We start from the raw sequence: 13713 nt of genomic DNA on the forward strand, positions 1-13713 counted from the left end.
AGACCTTTGCGGTACTAGAGCTTCGGCTAGTACTATATTTATGTAAAAATGTCCTCTATTTTAAGCCCAACAGAACTGCGACGAATGCTATTTGATTCATTCATCAAGCATCGAAAGTTATCGATGGCGATGAGAAAACATCCATATTGGCCCAATCTTCCTTCAATGCTGAGTTGCCTCTGACAACACGTAGTACACCATTTATTGACGAATGAAAAGTTCTATTTGGCGCGTTATGTACTTGGATTTGATCGCCTACTACAAATAGAATAACCTGATAAGCAAGGACGATTGGTTCAGTATACAATACTCAACGTTGATATGCATCATTTTGGACCATCAATATTTTCATCAATCACCATTACTGCACGTGCCTTGTGTGGCCGTAGAAATCGATGGGGTAGTGTCCGACCCGGGCCTGAAATGCGAAGAACTGTTGGAGCACGGGGTTGGCTGCTCTAAGGATTAAGATCTTAGAATGCAAACAATTGTATACCTCAAACACCGAGGGAGGTAAGACTACCTACTCTCTATCAGGCTCGCTTCGGGTGACATTCGCCGGGTCCTCACTTCCCAACTACATCCTCCTTGACAAGGTTCGCCTACCAGTTCGCCTGTTTGTACCGCGGGTCATGAGCTGCAGAAATTGCAAGCAGTTGGGCCACACAGCCACATATTGTGGAAATAAGAAACGATGCGGCAAATGCGAAGGAGAGCATGAGGATGACTCTTGCGACAAAGAAACTGAAAAGTGTATTTGCTGCGGGGGCCCTTCACATGCTCTTAAATCATGCCCTGCGTACAAGCAGCGCGGGGATAAAATTAAGCGCTCCCTTAAGGAACGCTCGAGGCGTTCTTATGCAGAAATGCTAAAGAATGCTTCGCCATCTGTCCTGTCCGAAAATTCCTATGCTGGTTTGGCTAACGTTGAGCAAGAATCTGACGACCCACGAGAGGGAACATCTTTGGTTAACCCAGGGGAATCCAGGAAGAGGAGAAATCTAGCCTCCCCTAGATTGCCTCGTAAGAGTGCCAAGGTGTCGTCCCCTTAGAGTGCGCCAACTACAATCAATAAATCTAACGGAAGTGATACACTAAAGCCGAAGCAATTAGCTCCAGGACTTGGAAATATTAATTCTAACAAGGAGTATCCACCACTTCCAGGAACACCAAAAACCCCAAGTGTCCCCTTTTTTCCAACAGACACTCAGTCCAGTAACGGAATAATGAAATTTTCTGACATAGTGGACTTAATTTTCACAACTTTCAATGTTACAGATCCATTCTGATACATTTTCTCCCTATAGTGCAAACATTTTTGAAGCAGTTGACTGCTAAATGGCCCCTCCTTGCAGCGATCGTATCCCTCGATGGCTAAGTCATCAAACGAGGTCACTGATTCGATCACTGTCTTACAGTGGAATTGCAGAAGTATCATCCCGAAAATCGATTCCTTCAAATTTTTACTAAACAGTTTAAAATGTGATGTTTTCGCATTATGTGAAACTTGGTTAACATCCGATATAAATATCAACTTCCACGACTTTAATATAATTCGTCTGGATCGAGAAAACCCTTACGGAGGAGTACTTTTGGGGACTAAAAAGTGCTATTCTTTCAACCGAATTAACCTCCCTTCGACACCAGGCATTGAAATTGTCGCTTATCAAGTTCTAATCAAAGGCAAAGACCTTTGCATTGCTTCCATCTACATTCCTCCTAGAGCCTCGAAAGGTCACCAAACGCTTTGTAATATCACGGAATCCATACCGGCACCGCGGCTAGTTCTAGGAGACTTTAACTCGCACGGTACGGTATGGAGTTGTCTTCACGATGATAATAGATCAACATTAATCCAAGATCTTTGCGACAATTTCAACATGACCATCTTAAACACGGGAGATATGACGCGGATTCCTACACCACCAGCACGCGCGAGTGCGTTGGATTTATCACTATGCTCGACATCGCTACAGTTAGATTGCATATGGAAGGTGATCCCTGATCCCCACGGTAGCGATCATTTGCCTATCGTAATTTCAATTGCTAACGGTTCAAGACCATCGGAAACAATCAATGTCTCGTATGACCTCACACGGAACATTGATTGGAAGAGTTACGCGACCGCGATATCCGTTAAAATCGAATCCACCCAAGAGCTTCCTCCGGAGAAAGAGTACAGGTTTTTGGCTGGCTTGATTCTCGACAGTGCGAATCAAGCTCAGACTAAACCTACTACATGTGCGAATACCCATGGACGGTCTCCCACCCTGTGGTGGGATAAAGAGTGCTCAGAGCTGTACGCGGAGAAGTCCACTGCATATAAGGCTTTCCGGGAAGACAGGTTACCCGCTAGCTATCAGCAGTACGCGTCGCTAGAAAGGCGAATGAAGAGTTTAATGAAAGCCAAAAAACGCAGTTATTGGCGCCGGTTCGTCGACGAGTTAACGAGAGAAACAGCGATGAGCACTCTTTGGGGTACGGCTCGACGTATGCGTAACCGAAACAGTACCAACGAGAACGTGGAATATTCAAACCGTTGGATATTCGCTTTCGCCAAGAAGATCTGTCCGGACTCTGTCCCGGTACAGGAAACGTACCGCGCCGCGTCTCCTCACGATACCGCGAACGAAACACCGTTTTCGATGGTGGAGTTCTCACTTGTTCTCTTATCATGCAACAATAACGCCCCAGGGTTAGACAGAATCAAATTCAACTTGCTGAAGAATCTGCCTGACACTGCAAAAAGGCGCTTGCTGAACTTATTTAACAAGTTTCTTGAGGGTAACATTGTCCCTCATGACTGGAGGCAAATGAAGGTCATCGCCATTCAAAAACCAGGAAAACCAGCCTCCGACCACAACTTGTATCGACCGATTGCAATGCTGTCCTGTATTCGGAAGTTGTTCGAGAAAATGATCTTGTTTCGCCTCGACAATTGGGTTGAAGCAAATGGCTTACTGTCAGATACACAATTTGGCTTTCGCAAAGGCAAAAGGACGAACGATTGCCTTGCGTTGCTTTCTACAGAAATCCAAATGGCCTATGCTAACAAAGAGCAGATGGCATCAGTCTTCTTGGATATTAAGGGGGCTTTTGATTCAGTTTCTATTAATATTCTGTCAGAGAAGCTGCACCAGCATGGTCTTTCACCAATTTTAAATAACTTTTTGCTAAAGCTGTTGTCTGAAAAGCACATGCAGTTTTCTCATGGCGATTTAACAACATTGCGATTTAGCTACATAGGTTTTCCCCAGGGCTCATGTCTAAGTCCCCTACTCTACAATTTTTACGTGAATGACATTGACGATTATCTTGCCAATTCATGCACGCTAAGGCAACTTGCAGACGACGGGGTGGTCTCTGTTACAGGGCCCAAAGCTGCCGACTTGCAAAGACCATTACAAGATACCTTAGACAATTTGTCTGCTTGGGCTCTTCAACTAGGTATCGAGTTCTCCACGGAGAAAAGTGAGTTGGTTGTGTTTTCTAGGAAGCGCGAGCCTGCGCAACTCCAGCTTCTATTAATGGGTGAAACGATCAATCAGGTCTTCACATTTTAATATCTCGGGGTCTGGTTCGACTCTAAAGGTACCAGGGGATGTCACATTAGGTATCTGAAACAGAAATGCCAACAAAGGATTGATTTTCTCCGGACAATAACTGGAACATGGTGGGGTTCTCACTCAGCAGACCTAATCAGGCTGTACCAAACAACGATATTGTCGGTGATGGAGTACGGGTGTTTCTGTTTCCAAATTTGAAATGATTGATGCAATACTTCAATTGGCTGCTGTTCAATTTCATCCCGATCTGACTTTAGTTGGATAGCGTGGTCCCATAGGAATTTCCCATATACCTGTTCCATCATAATACTTAAATGGTTAAAAACCACAAAATGTAGTTATTGTAACCACGGTAAATAAATTAATTTCGACCGAAGTTCTGGCAACATTGCCCACAGTTTTGTCTAGTTTTTAGTGGATACGCGAAAGCATCTCGATTACAAACTATGATCGCTGTGCTGCTATAATACGGAGCTGAATTCTGATGCATCCTAAATATTATTAATTATTCATAAATAATTGCACAACTAGCTGTCGGCTCTTTAAACATGTCAGATCGAAAATGATCTGAGATTATTTTCTAATTCCTTCTGTCCTGTTCTGTCCTTCTGTCCCAGCATACTATAAACTTCTTCACTAGATCCAATGACTGATAAATTTGCACCTATTGAAGACATCTGATCAGATTTGATACATCGGTTTATTTAATTTAGTAACATCCAATTATGTGTAAGAAAATATTTTTGGGGATCCTTTCGGATTACGCTTGTGCGGGAGAAGATACGCGTGTCTTATCTTCTGTGGTCAATTTATTACTAACTAGTATGTACAAATTATACATAATAAGTACCTGGTGGTTTCACTGTAACGTGGTGTGAGTGTGTGTGTAGTTGGTTGGTACCTATCGATCGGATGATCGGTTAATTGTAGCTTGGTGACGGTTTCCGAGATCGGGTACTTAGGAAAGTGATATGATGCTAGTAGTGAGATTGAGAGTGAGTTACCAGAGCGATGATGATTACGGTGATGATGCTTAGGGTTACCATGGTGGATCGCCACAGTACTTCCCCCTTAGTTGTTCCAATATCTGCGGGGAATTTTCACGTGACGACCAGATCGGGTTCGAAATGCAGGTGTTTCGTTGTCGTCTGAGATCTGCGGTTGTTTTCGCGGTGGTTCTTCTGCTTCGATGAAGGCGGCTTTCAGTCGATCGATGGATATTGGAGATTTCTTTCCGTTGATGTCGATGATGAAAACTTTCTTTTTTCGTCGAAGTATTCGGAATGGTCCGTTGTACGGTTGTGTTAAAGGTGGCTTGATTGATCCGATCTTCACGAATACATGACTGCAGTTGCTTAGTTCTTTCTGGATGAAGGTGGTTGACTTAGAATGGTTAGTTGTTGGAATTGGTCGAAGTTTTTTCATTTGCTTTTTCAGTTCGATGACGAAGTCTGGTGTTGACTGGTTGCTTGGAGTTTCGGTGAAGAATTCTCCGGGTAATCGTAGGGTCGTTCCGTAAGTTGCTTCTGCGACGGATGCTTGCAGGTCGTCCTTGAGGGCGGTTCTCATTCCGAGGAGTACGATTGGCAACGTTTCTGTCCACTTGCTATTTTGGTGGCACATGATCGCGGCCTTAAGTATTCGATGGGTTCTTTCAATTTGCCCGTTTGCTTGGGGATGATAAGGTGTTGTCTTCAGGTGGGTTATACCCAATATTCTGGTTAATTCTCGGAATAGATCAGATTCGAACTGTCTTCCAAGATCGGTAGTAAGTTTCATTGGAACTCCAAACCGGGCAATCCAACTGCTCACGAAAGCTTGCGCAACTGTGACTGCCGTCATGTTTGGAATTGGTATCACTTCAGGCCAACGCGTGAACTTGTCGATCATCGTTAGACAATACGCGTTGCCATTGGATGGTGGTAATGGTCCGATCAAATCCATATGAATGTGAGCAAACCTTTCATCTGGTGTTGGAATTTGTACTATAGGTGTTTTGTTGTGTCGATGAACTTTCGATTTCTGGCATGCTATACAGTTATTTACGAAGAGTTTACAGTCGCGTCTCATGGAGGGCCATACATACCGGTCGGTCACGAGACGAGTGGTTGCACGCACACCAGGGTGAGATACATTGTGGAGTTTTTTGATGATCGGGGTTCGAAAGTTTTTCGGGACAAAGGGTCTGATTGCGGTTGTAGATATATCGCAGTACATTGGTGTAGTTGACAGCGGTGACTGCAGTGCCTTAAGTGTCAACGATGTATTTGCAGGAGGATTGGTGAGAAACGTGGTGAGCTCAGGATCATTCCGCTGCTGTTTGGCCATCGTTTCGAAATCGATGGGTTCGTTGGTATTAGTGATGGATTCGATTCGGCTCAGCATGTCAGCGACTTTGTTTTCTTCGCCGGGTACATGCCGAATATCCATCGTATATTCGCTGATAAAGCTGAGATGCCGCTGTTGTGTTGGATTAGCTCGTTCGGATCGCTGCCTGAATGCTGTGGTAAGAGGTTTGTGATCCGTATAGATGCAAAACTCACGACCAGTTAGATGATCCTTAAAATGTTTCACTGCTTCATACATTGCATACAACTCCCGATCGTAGGTGCTAGCTTTTTGCTTGCTGGCATTTAACTTGCAAGAGAAGTACGCGAGGGGTTGACGGCCTTTCTCGGTGATTTGGTGCAATACGGCGCTGATTGCGGTACCTGATGCATCGACTTCGAGTGCTAACTTGGCATCAGCACAAGGGTGAGCGAGAAGAGCTACATTAGCCAGGTCCTGCTTGCATAGTTGAAAGGCGGCTATCGTAGTCTTATCCCAATTCAACGGTGTCTTGTCGTTCCGGACATTTCCTTGAATCATGGCTTGAAGGATTTGTTGGTTTTCTGCTGCATGGGGAATGAAACGCCGATAGAAGTTTATTGTACCCAGGAACCGCTTCATCTGCTTCGCCACGACTGGCTGTGGGAAATTTAAGATAGCTTCAATCTTGTTTGGCGTAGGTTGTATGCCATTTTTGGTGATTAAGTGTGCAAGAAATATTACCTGGGGCTGACCTATCTGGCACTTGCCGGCATTGATGGTTAGGCCATTTGCTTTGAGCCGTCCAAACACTAGTCGAAGGTGCTCTTTGTGTTGTTCGATGTTGTCCGATGCGATACAAAGGTCATCGACATATGGAAAAACAAAATCGAGGTCGCACAGGATGTCGTGAATGTGCCTTTGTAGCGTCTGTCCTGCATTGCGGAGTCCAAAGGTCATGTACTTGAACTCGAACAAACCAAAAGGAGTTGTGATCGCAGTTTTCGGAACGTCTTCGGGTGCAACAGAGATCTGGTGGTAGGCCCGTTGCAAATCGATGCAGGAAAATACTTCCTTGTTATGTAGAATGTTGGAAAAGTCCTGAATATGCGGTATAGGGTACCGATCAGGAACAGTAATTGCATTTAGGTTCCTGTAATCCCTACAGGGGCGCCATTTCCCGTTTGACTTTTTCACCATATGCAGAGGACTGGCCCATGAACTCTTGGAAGGTTGGCAGATACCTTGCTCCATCAAAAATCTGAACTCTGCTTTTGCTTCATTCAGTTTATCGATTGGTAGTCGTCGTGGTCGTGAAAATACTGGTTGCCCTGTGGTGATAATTTGATGTACCGTGTTGGCTTTCGTGGGACGGTGGTTCATGTTCATGATGGTGATGTCGTGATATTCCTTGAAGATGTCGGCAAAGGGCGAGTTCACGTCAAAAGTGGTGATGGTTGGTTCAGAGACGGCGGTGATGTTGTTAATTTCCAGGTTAGTTTGATTATCGATCAGTTTGCTGCGTTTCAGGTCCACCAGCAGATCATAGTGTTTCAAAAAATTTGCTCCGATTATAGGTGACTTAACATCGGCGATAGTGAAAACCCATAGAAAAGGACGGCGGAGGCCAATGTCAATAATGAGTCGTTTAGTGCCGTATGTTTGAATTGTGCTCCCATTAGCGGCGAAAAGTTGGTTGGATTTCACAGGGTGAAGAAGTTCGCGCGGTGACGGGGGAACGACAGAAATGTCAGCACCAGTGTCGATGAGATATTGTTGGGAGGTTTGCTGATCGTGGACGTGTATTCTCTGGATATTTAGTTTTTCATTTAGGTCGAGGCTGGTTATTTTAAGTGTATTTATTGGTTCGGGCAAGGGCTCGGGCATTAGTTTTTTTCAGGGCGTGTGTACACATTAATCTTGTTGTCGTAAAAAATGCAAGGAATGTTGGGATTGTCGGCCTTCTGTTTCTCGCACTTCTTTGCTAGCGCTCCATGCCGGTAATGGAACCAGCAAATCCAGCGGCGGGGTGCTCTTGGTCGCGACGATTCACCTCGTCCTGGTGAACGTTGTCGGTGGCGACTTGCTGAACGTCCTCGGTTACAGGAATTTCCGGAGAAGACTTCCTCCAGTCGGCGGGATAAGGCTTCGATGCGTTGCTCCAAACTTGAAATATAGGTTGCCTCGGAGGATTTTATCGCAGCAACTTCGTTGTGTGGGGCCTCCATAATTTTATCGGCGACTCTCGCTTGCTCATCAAGTGGAGCGGATGGCATCGAAGCGATGATCGAGCGAACAGTACTGGGTAAAGCGCGTAGCCACAGGTTGGAAAGTACCGTGTCTGTACAACCATTTCCTCCTAGACGTCGCATTTCTGAGAGAAGAACACTCGGTTTTTGGTCACCCAGTGTCATTCCGGATAACAAACTAGAAAAACGTTGCATTTCCGATGGCCGAAAATGTTCCATGATGGCTGCCTTGAGCGATTCATAGCGGTCGTTGTTCACTGATTCGTTGCATTTAGCAATGGCGGAGTGGACGAATTTTGCACGAGGTCCAAGTGCAACGATAACTGCGTAAAACTTTTGCCTGTCGTGTTTTATTAGGTTCACACTGAACGCAGCTTCCAGGCCGATAAACCAAGTGTCCACGTCGTCCGGATCGAAATCAGGGTAATTAATTTTCGCGATCACTGTTTGCGGTGCCATTGACGTGCCACTAGTTGAGCCGTTTTTATGGTCTTCGGCATCAGTCACATTGCCGCCATTGCCAATCTTGCTTCCTTCTTCGGTCATGGTTGATTCACTCGCGTGGTTTTTTTGTATCGGTTTTTTTCGCTTTCGCGGATAACTTTAAGTTTAACGAAACTCACGACTTCGATTGTTAGAAGAAAAACTTTTGCTACAATCGTCGGGGTCACCAGATTTTGGGAATCCTTTCGGATTACGCTTGTGCGGGAGAAGATACGCGTGTCTTATCTTCTGTGATCAATTTATTACTAACTAGTATGTACAAATTATACATAATAAGTACCTGGTGGTTTCACTGTAACGTGGTGTGAGTGTGTGTGTAGTTGGTTGGTACCTATCGATCGGATGATCGGTTAATTGTAGCTTGGTGACGGTTTCCGAGATCGGGTACTTAGGAAAGTGATATGATGCTAGTAGTGAGATTGAGAGTGAGTTACCAGAGCGATGATGATTACGGTGATTATGCTTAGGGTTACCATGGTGGATCGCCACATATTAAACAATTTTGAACAATTTCTGTCTTGAGAAAATCGATAGGAATACATTTAAATTTTCGGCCTATTTTGTTCGTTCCTGTTACCGTGCGATTTAAGGGATTATATACAAAGTTTTGACGAAAAATTCTGCTAAGTTCGATATTTTTTTAAAGCGTTTTAGGCAAATTTTATTATTTTATTTATTAAAAAGCGAAATACAGTTCGTTGGCTGTACTATCGAAGTTCGAAAAAACAAGTTTAATTACAAAATATATTCAAGGTTGGCGGAGTTATGGCCTATAACCCGAAGCGTGTTATTTTGGTACCGGTTTGCGGTGAACGCTCTCCAAGCCAAACCGCTCAACTGAAATAAAAAATAAAAAGATTATTCAAGAAAAATGTACTGTGGTGTACTTGAACGGATAGATTTCTCAATAAAATTTTTTTTCTTGCGTTGCTGACCAAAAAATTGAGTTTTGGGGTGCTTAAAATTTTAATCAAAAATTCATTGCGAAGAATCGAAAATTTTGGATAATAAAAGAACCGTTCAAGTACACGAGAAAGTAGACAAACAATTCAAAAAAGACTATGAAAATCGGATGAATGGTTTTTGAGATATCACGTTCACCGCAGCGGTAGGGGAACTGGGGGCAAGTCCGACACCGTGGGTAAGCCCGACACCCCACGACTTTTCCCAGATATCAAATTTTGAATCATACAATAATAACAGGATATCATTAGTACGATTATTTTGAGCATTTCGAGACACACAGATGCCATATAGATTCATCCAACGTCACAAAATAAACAAAACATGCGAAAACAAAGTTGATGCGCACTTGGATGTTATTTTTAGTTGAAACACTTTAAGGTTTTAACGGCACAAAGGCTTTGGAAATCACCAGTTTCCTTCTATGCAGGCGTAGTGGTAAGGGCGACGGCGGTTACATAGTGGCACTCTGGAGCTGATCGGTTCCACAAGGCAGGAGGAAACTCTACAAACGAGAAATAAAAAGAGAGGGGCTAAATTGGGATATTTATCGTTTTTATGAAAATATAAATAAGGGACATATAGGGGAAATCATGAGTTGCCAGCATACCTCGAACTGGTACATTGGGTGGTCTACCTCGGGCCCGAAGGGAATCCTTTAACTGAGACCTGGCGTCACAATACCCGGCGCATACCCAGACAACGTGCTCGATGTCGTGCTAGCCCTCGTCACAAGCGCACAGACTACTTTCCGCAAGCCCAATACGCCAAATGCGCATCCATGGTGTAGTGATTGGACATAAGTCGGGACATTACACGAATAAAATCCCGACCCACATCCATCTCCCCGAACCAAGGCTTCGTTGATACCTTTGGGATAATCGAATGTAGCCATCGTCCAAGTTCCCCATTGCTCCACGAGGTTTGCCAACTGTTGAGTGTCCTCTGACGACAAATACTAAAAAATTCGTTGAAGCAGATTGGTCTTTCGTATATGTCACCATTTAATGCGCCCACCTTTGCTAATGAGTCGGCCTTTTCATTACCCGGGATAGAACAATGAGAGGGGTCCCAAACAAAGGTAATCTGATAAGATTTTTCAGATAACGTACACAAGAACTCCTGTATCTTCCCCAGAAAATACGGGAATTGCTTTTTAGGCTTCACCGCACGAAGAACCTCGATAGAGCTGAGGCTGTCCGAAACGATGAAGTAGTGATCTGTGGGCAGAGTGTCGATGATCCCAAGGGTGTACTGAATTGCAGCTAACTCTGCGACGTAAACTGAAGCAGGATCATTGAGCTTGAATGAAGTGGTGATAGTATTACTGAAGATACCGAAGCCAGTGGACCCATCGAGATTTGATTCGTCAGTGTAAAATATTTTGTCGCAGTCGACTTCTCGGAATTTATTATAAAATATATTGGGGATCACTTGCGGGCGTACATGGTCCGGGATTCCACGAATCTCTTCCTTCATGGATGTGTCGAAGAATACAGTAGAATCAGAATCTAGGAAACGGACACGGTTGGGATTGTACGAAGAAGGATTGATGCTTTGTGCCATGTAGTCAAAGAACAAGGACATAAAATGGGTTTGAGAATTAAGCTCGACGAGCCTCTCGAAATTTTGAATCACCAACGGGTTCAGAATGTCGCATCGGATGAGCAATCGATATGAGAGTTCGCAAAATCGATTTTTTAGCGGAAAAACGCCCGCCAGCACTTCGAGACTCATCGTATGGGTCGAGTGCATGCAACCCAAGGCAATGCGCAAGCAACGATACTGGATTCTCTCCAGTTTGATGAAGTGTATGTTCGCAGCGGAGCGGAAACAGAAACACCCGTACTCCATCACCGACAATATCGTTGTTTGGTACAACCTGATAGGGTCTCCTAGGTGGGCACCCCATCATGTTGTAAATAGAATTGTATCTCTAGTTTTGAGACATCTGTGAAATTTATATATATATATATATATATATATATATATATATATATATATATATATATATATATATATATATATATATATATATATATATATATATATATATATATATATATATATATATATATATATATATATATATATATATATATATATATATATATATATATATATATATATTTGTTCCCCCTTTTGTGTAACAAACTGTATTGTTAGTTTTAAGATAACTGTAAAATATTTCGTAAAAAATACTCCCTCACTTGTATATCAAACTGCATAATTTTAAAACTTCAAAAATTACGGATTCGGAATTATGCCGTTTGGACAGCATGATCGATTTTCACCAAACCCCCATCAAACCGAATTTCTGGCTACGCCGCTGACTTCAAGTAAGGAGAAACAAAGTCGTTCTACACTCGTTCACAAGAAACTTCTTCGAATGCTAAATATCTATTATAATACATTGAAACCCGGATTTTATCAGCCAAATATGCACATATGTTTGATGGGCTCTAGCAGACGCACAAGACTGAATCCGAGTAAATCCTTTCTTGAGCATGTTTTCCTTATCATGAAGCTGGAAATATGCAAAAATAAAAAGTTCATCATAATCAGAAATAGTTATCAGACTACATCAAGGAACGGGAAGAATATTTTAACAGCTTCAGTTTATTATAAAGAAAAAAATTGCCCGATTTAGTCAATGTTCCCATTTTGTCAGCATAAAATACACCATGAGACTGATAAAAATGGGTCTTTACTGTATGTATTATTCACTGTGTTTCACATTAATAGGTACGTTTCATTTTTGGGGATTTTTTTATTGCATCAAACTACAACAATTTTAGGTAGTTTTCAAGGGGTTATTTTATAGACTTCTTCCAAAATTTGGCGAACCTATTCCAATTCGTATACCAATTAATTGGTATACTTAAGGGTTTATATATTGCAGATAGAGAAAATACTGAAATTTTCAGCTTTTTTCCTACACAATATTACGAAAGCTTATTAAACAATTTTTCCTAATAAGTTTGTGAAAATTATAAACTATTTGAAATTTTTTAATAGTTTAATTTTTTATTTAACCGTGATTTTTTAATAAATAGTGACCATCGCTTCACAACGTAGTCTATTTTTCATGGCTTGCGGTGAGCACGATCTCTCGAATTGCTGAACTGAAAATTATGGAATAGAAATTAATTTTTAGTATGCTTTACAGATTTAACTCGCCGCGCAGATAGCTCTGAATTAGACCCGTTGGTGCCCTAAGACGATTTCGCTAGATTTTCAGGGCACTGTGCACCCAGTGCATTAACGCAAGTGACGGAAGGTTATCGAAAAGATTCGTGAAAATGAAAATTCCAGTAATGATGATGATTTTCCCAAACGGTTCGTTTTCGAGAGGTTTTTATTTGTTCTTTGGCATTAGGATTAGCGATAATAATTTAAATCAAGGATACTACTGGGAAGTCACCTTTAGAAAAAGTCGAAGTCGAAGTAAAATTTGGAACTATGCACGCATGCACTTCAGAGATAGCGTGATATCAGGAGCTGCGATTTCATTTCAACGTTTTTTTGTGAAAAGGGCGATACTTACAAATGTAAACATAAGGCTTTTTTCATACATGCGAATGAGGGCTTTGAAGCGCAACAAATTAATCTAAAAATTTTGATTCTACGATATTGCTTTCTTAAACTACAGCAAAAAATACAACGGGCGAAACTGTATTTTTGTTTGTTTATTTAAAGTTTCGCCCTTCACGCTCCATGCAAACAAACAGGGCGATACTTTTTTGCTAGCAGTTTAGAGGCGAAACTGTTATTTTCGTATGTTTTTTAGGATTATCAAGCTGATACCAGCTGTAAATAGTAACAATGATCGCTATTGAAAAAACACGGACGAAATCGGTGGTGCAGAACGGTAGTTATTGTACAAAAACGTAAGGGCGATACTTCAATGCTTATAGGTGGGACCGAAAAAGTAAACAATCGCCAAAGGGGCGATACTATCATTTTGTCAATTTCAATAGCAAAAACAAATTTTAATTTAATAATTTCAAATACTTTATGAAGTTTTGGGTTTCGATCGCTGCATCATGCAATCTAGGATGTAAAAAACACAATAGTTCTTAAATAGGAAATAAAACCAAGTCTGGAAATATTCACTGTTGATT

General features: G+C 42.2%; 1 protein-coding gene across 3 annotated transcripts in view; it reads left to right on the forward strand.

The window, feature by feature from the left end:
- LOC131689751 (dystrophin, isoforms A/C/F/G/H) overlaps positions 1-13713 on the forward strand; it is a 1859985-nt gene that overhangs the window by 1164787 nt on the left and 681485 nt on the right. The window lies entirely within an intron of this gene.

This window comes from Topomyia yanbarensis, chromosome 3 (assembly GCF_030247195.1).
Source record: "Topomyia yanbarensis strain Yona2022 chromosome 3, ASM3024719v1, whole genome shotgun sequence".
In the NCBI taxonomy this organism is placed as follows: Eukaryota; Metazoa; Arthropoda; class Insecta; order Diptera; family Culicidae; genus Topomyia; species Topomyia yanbarensis.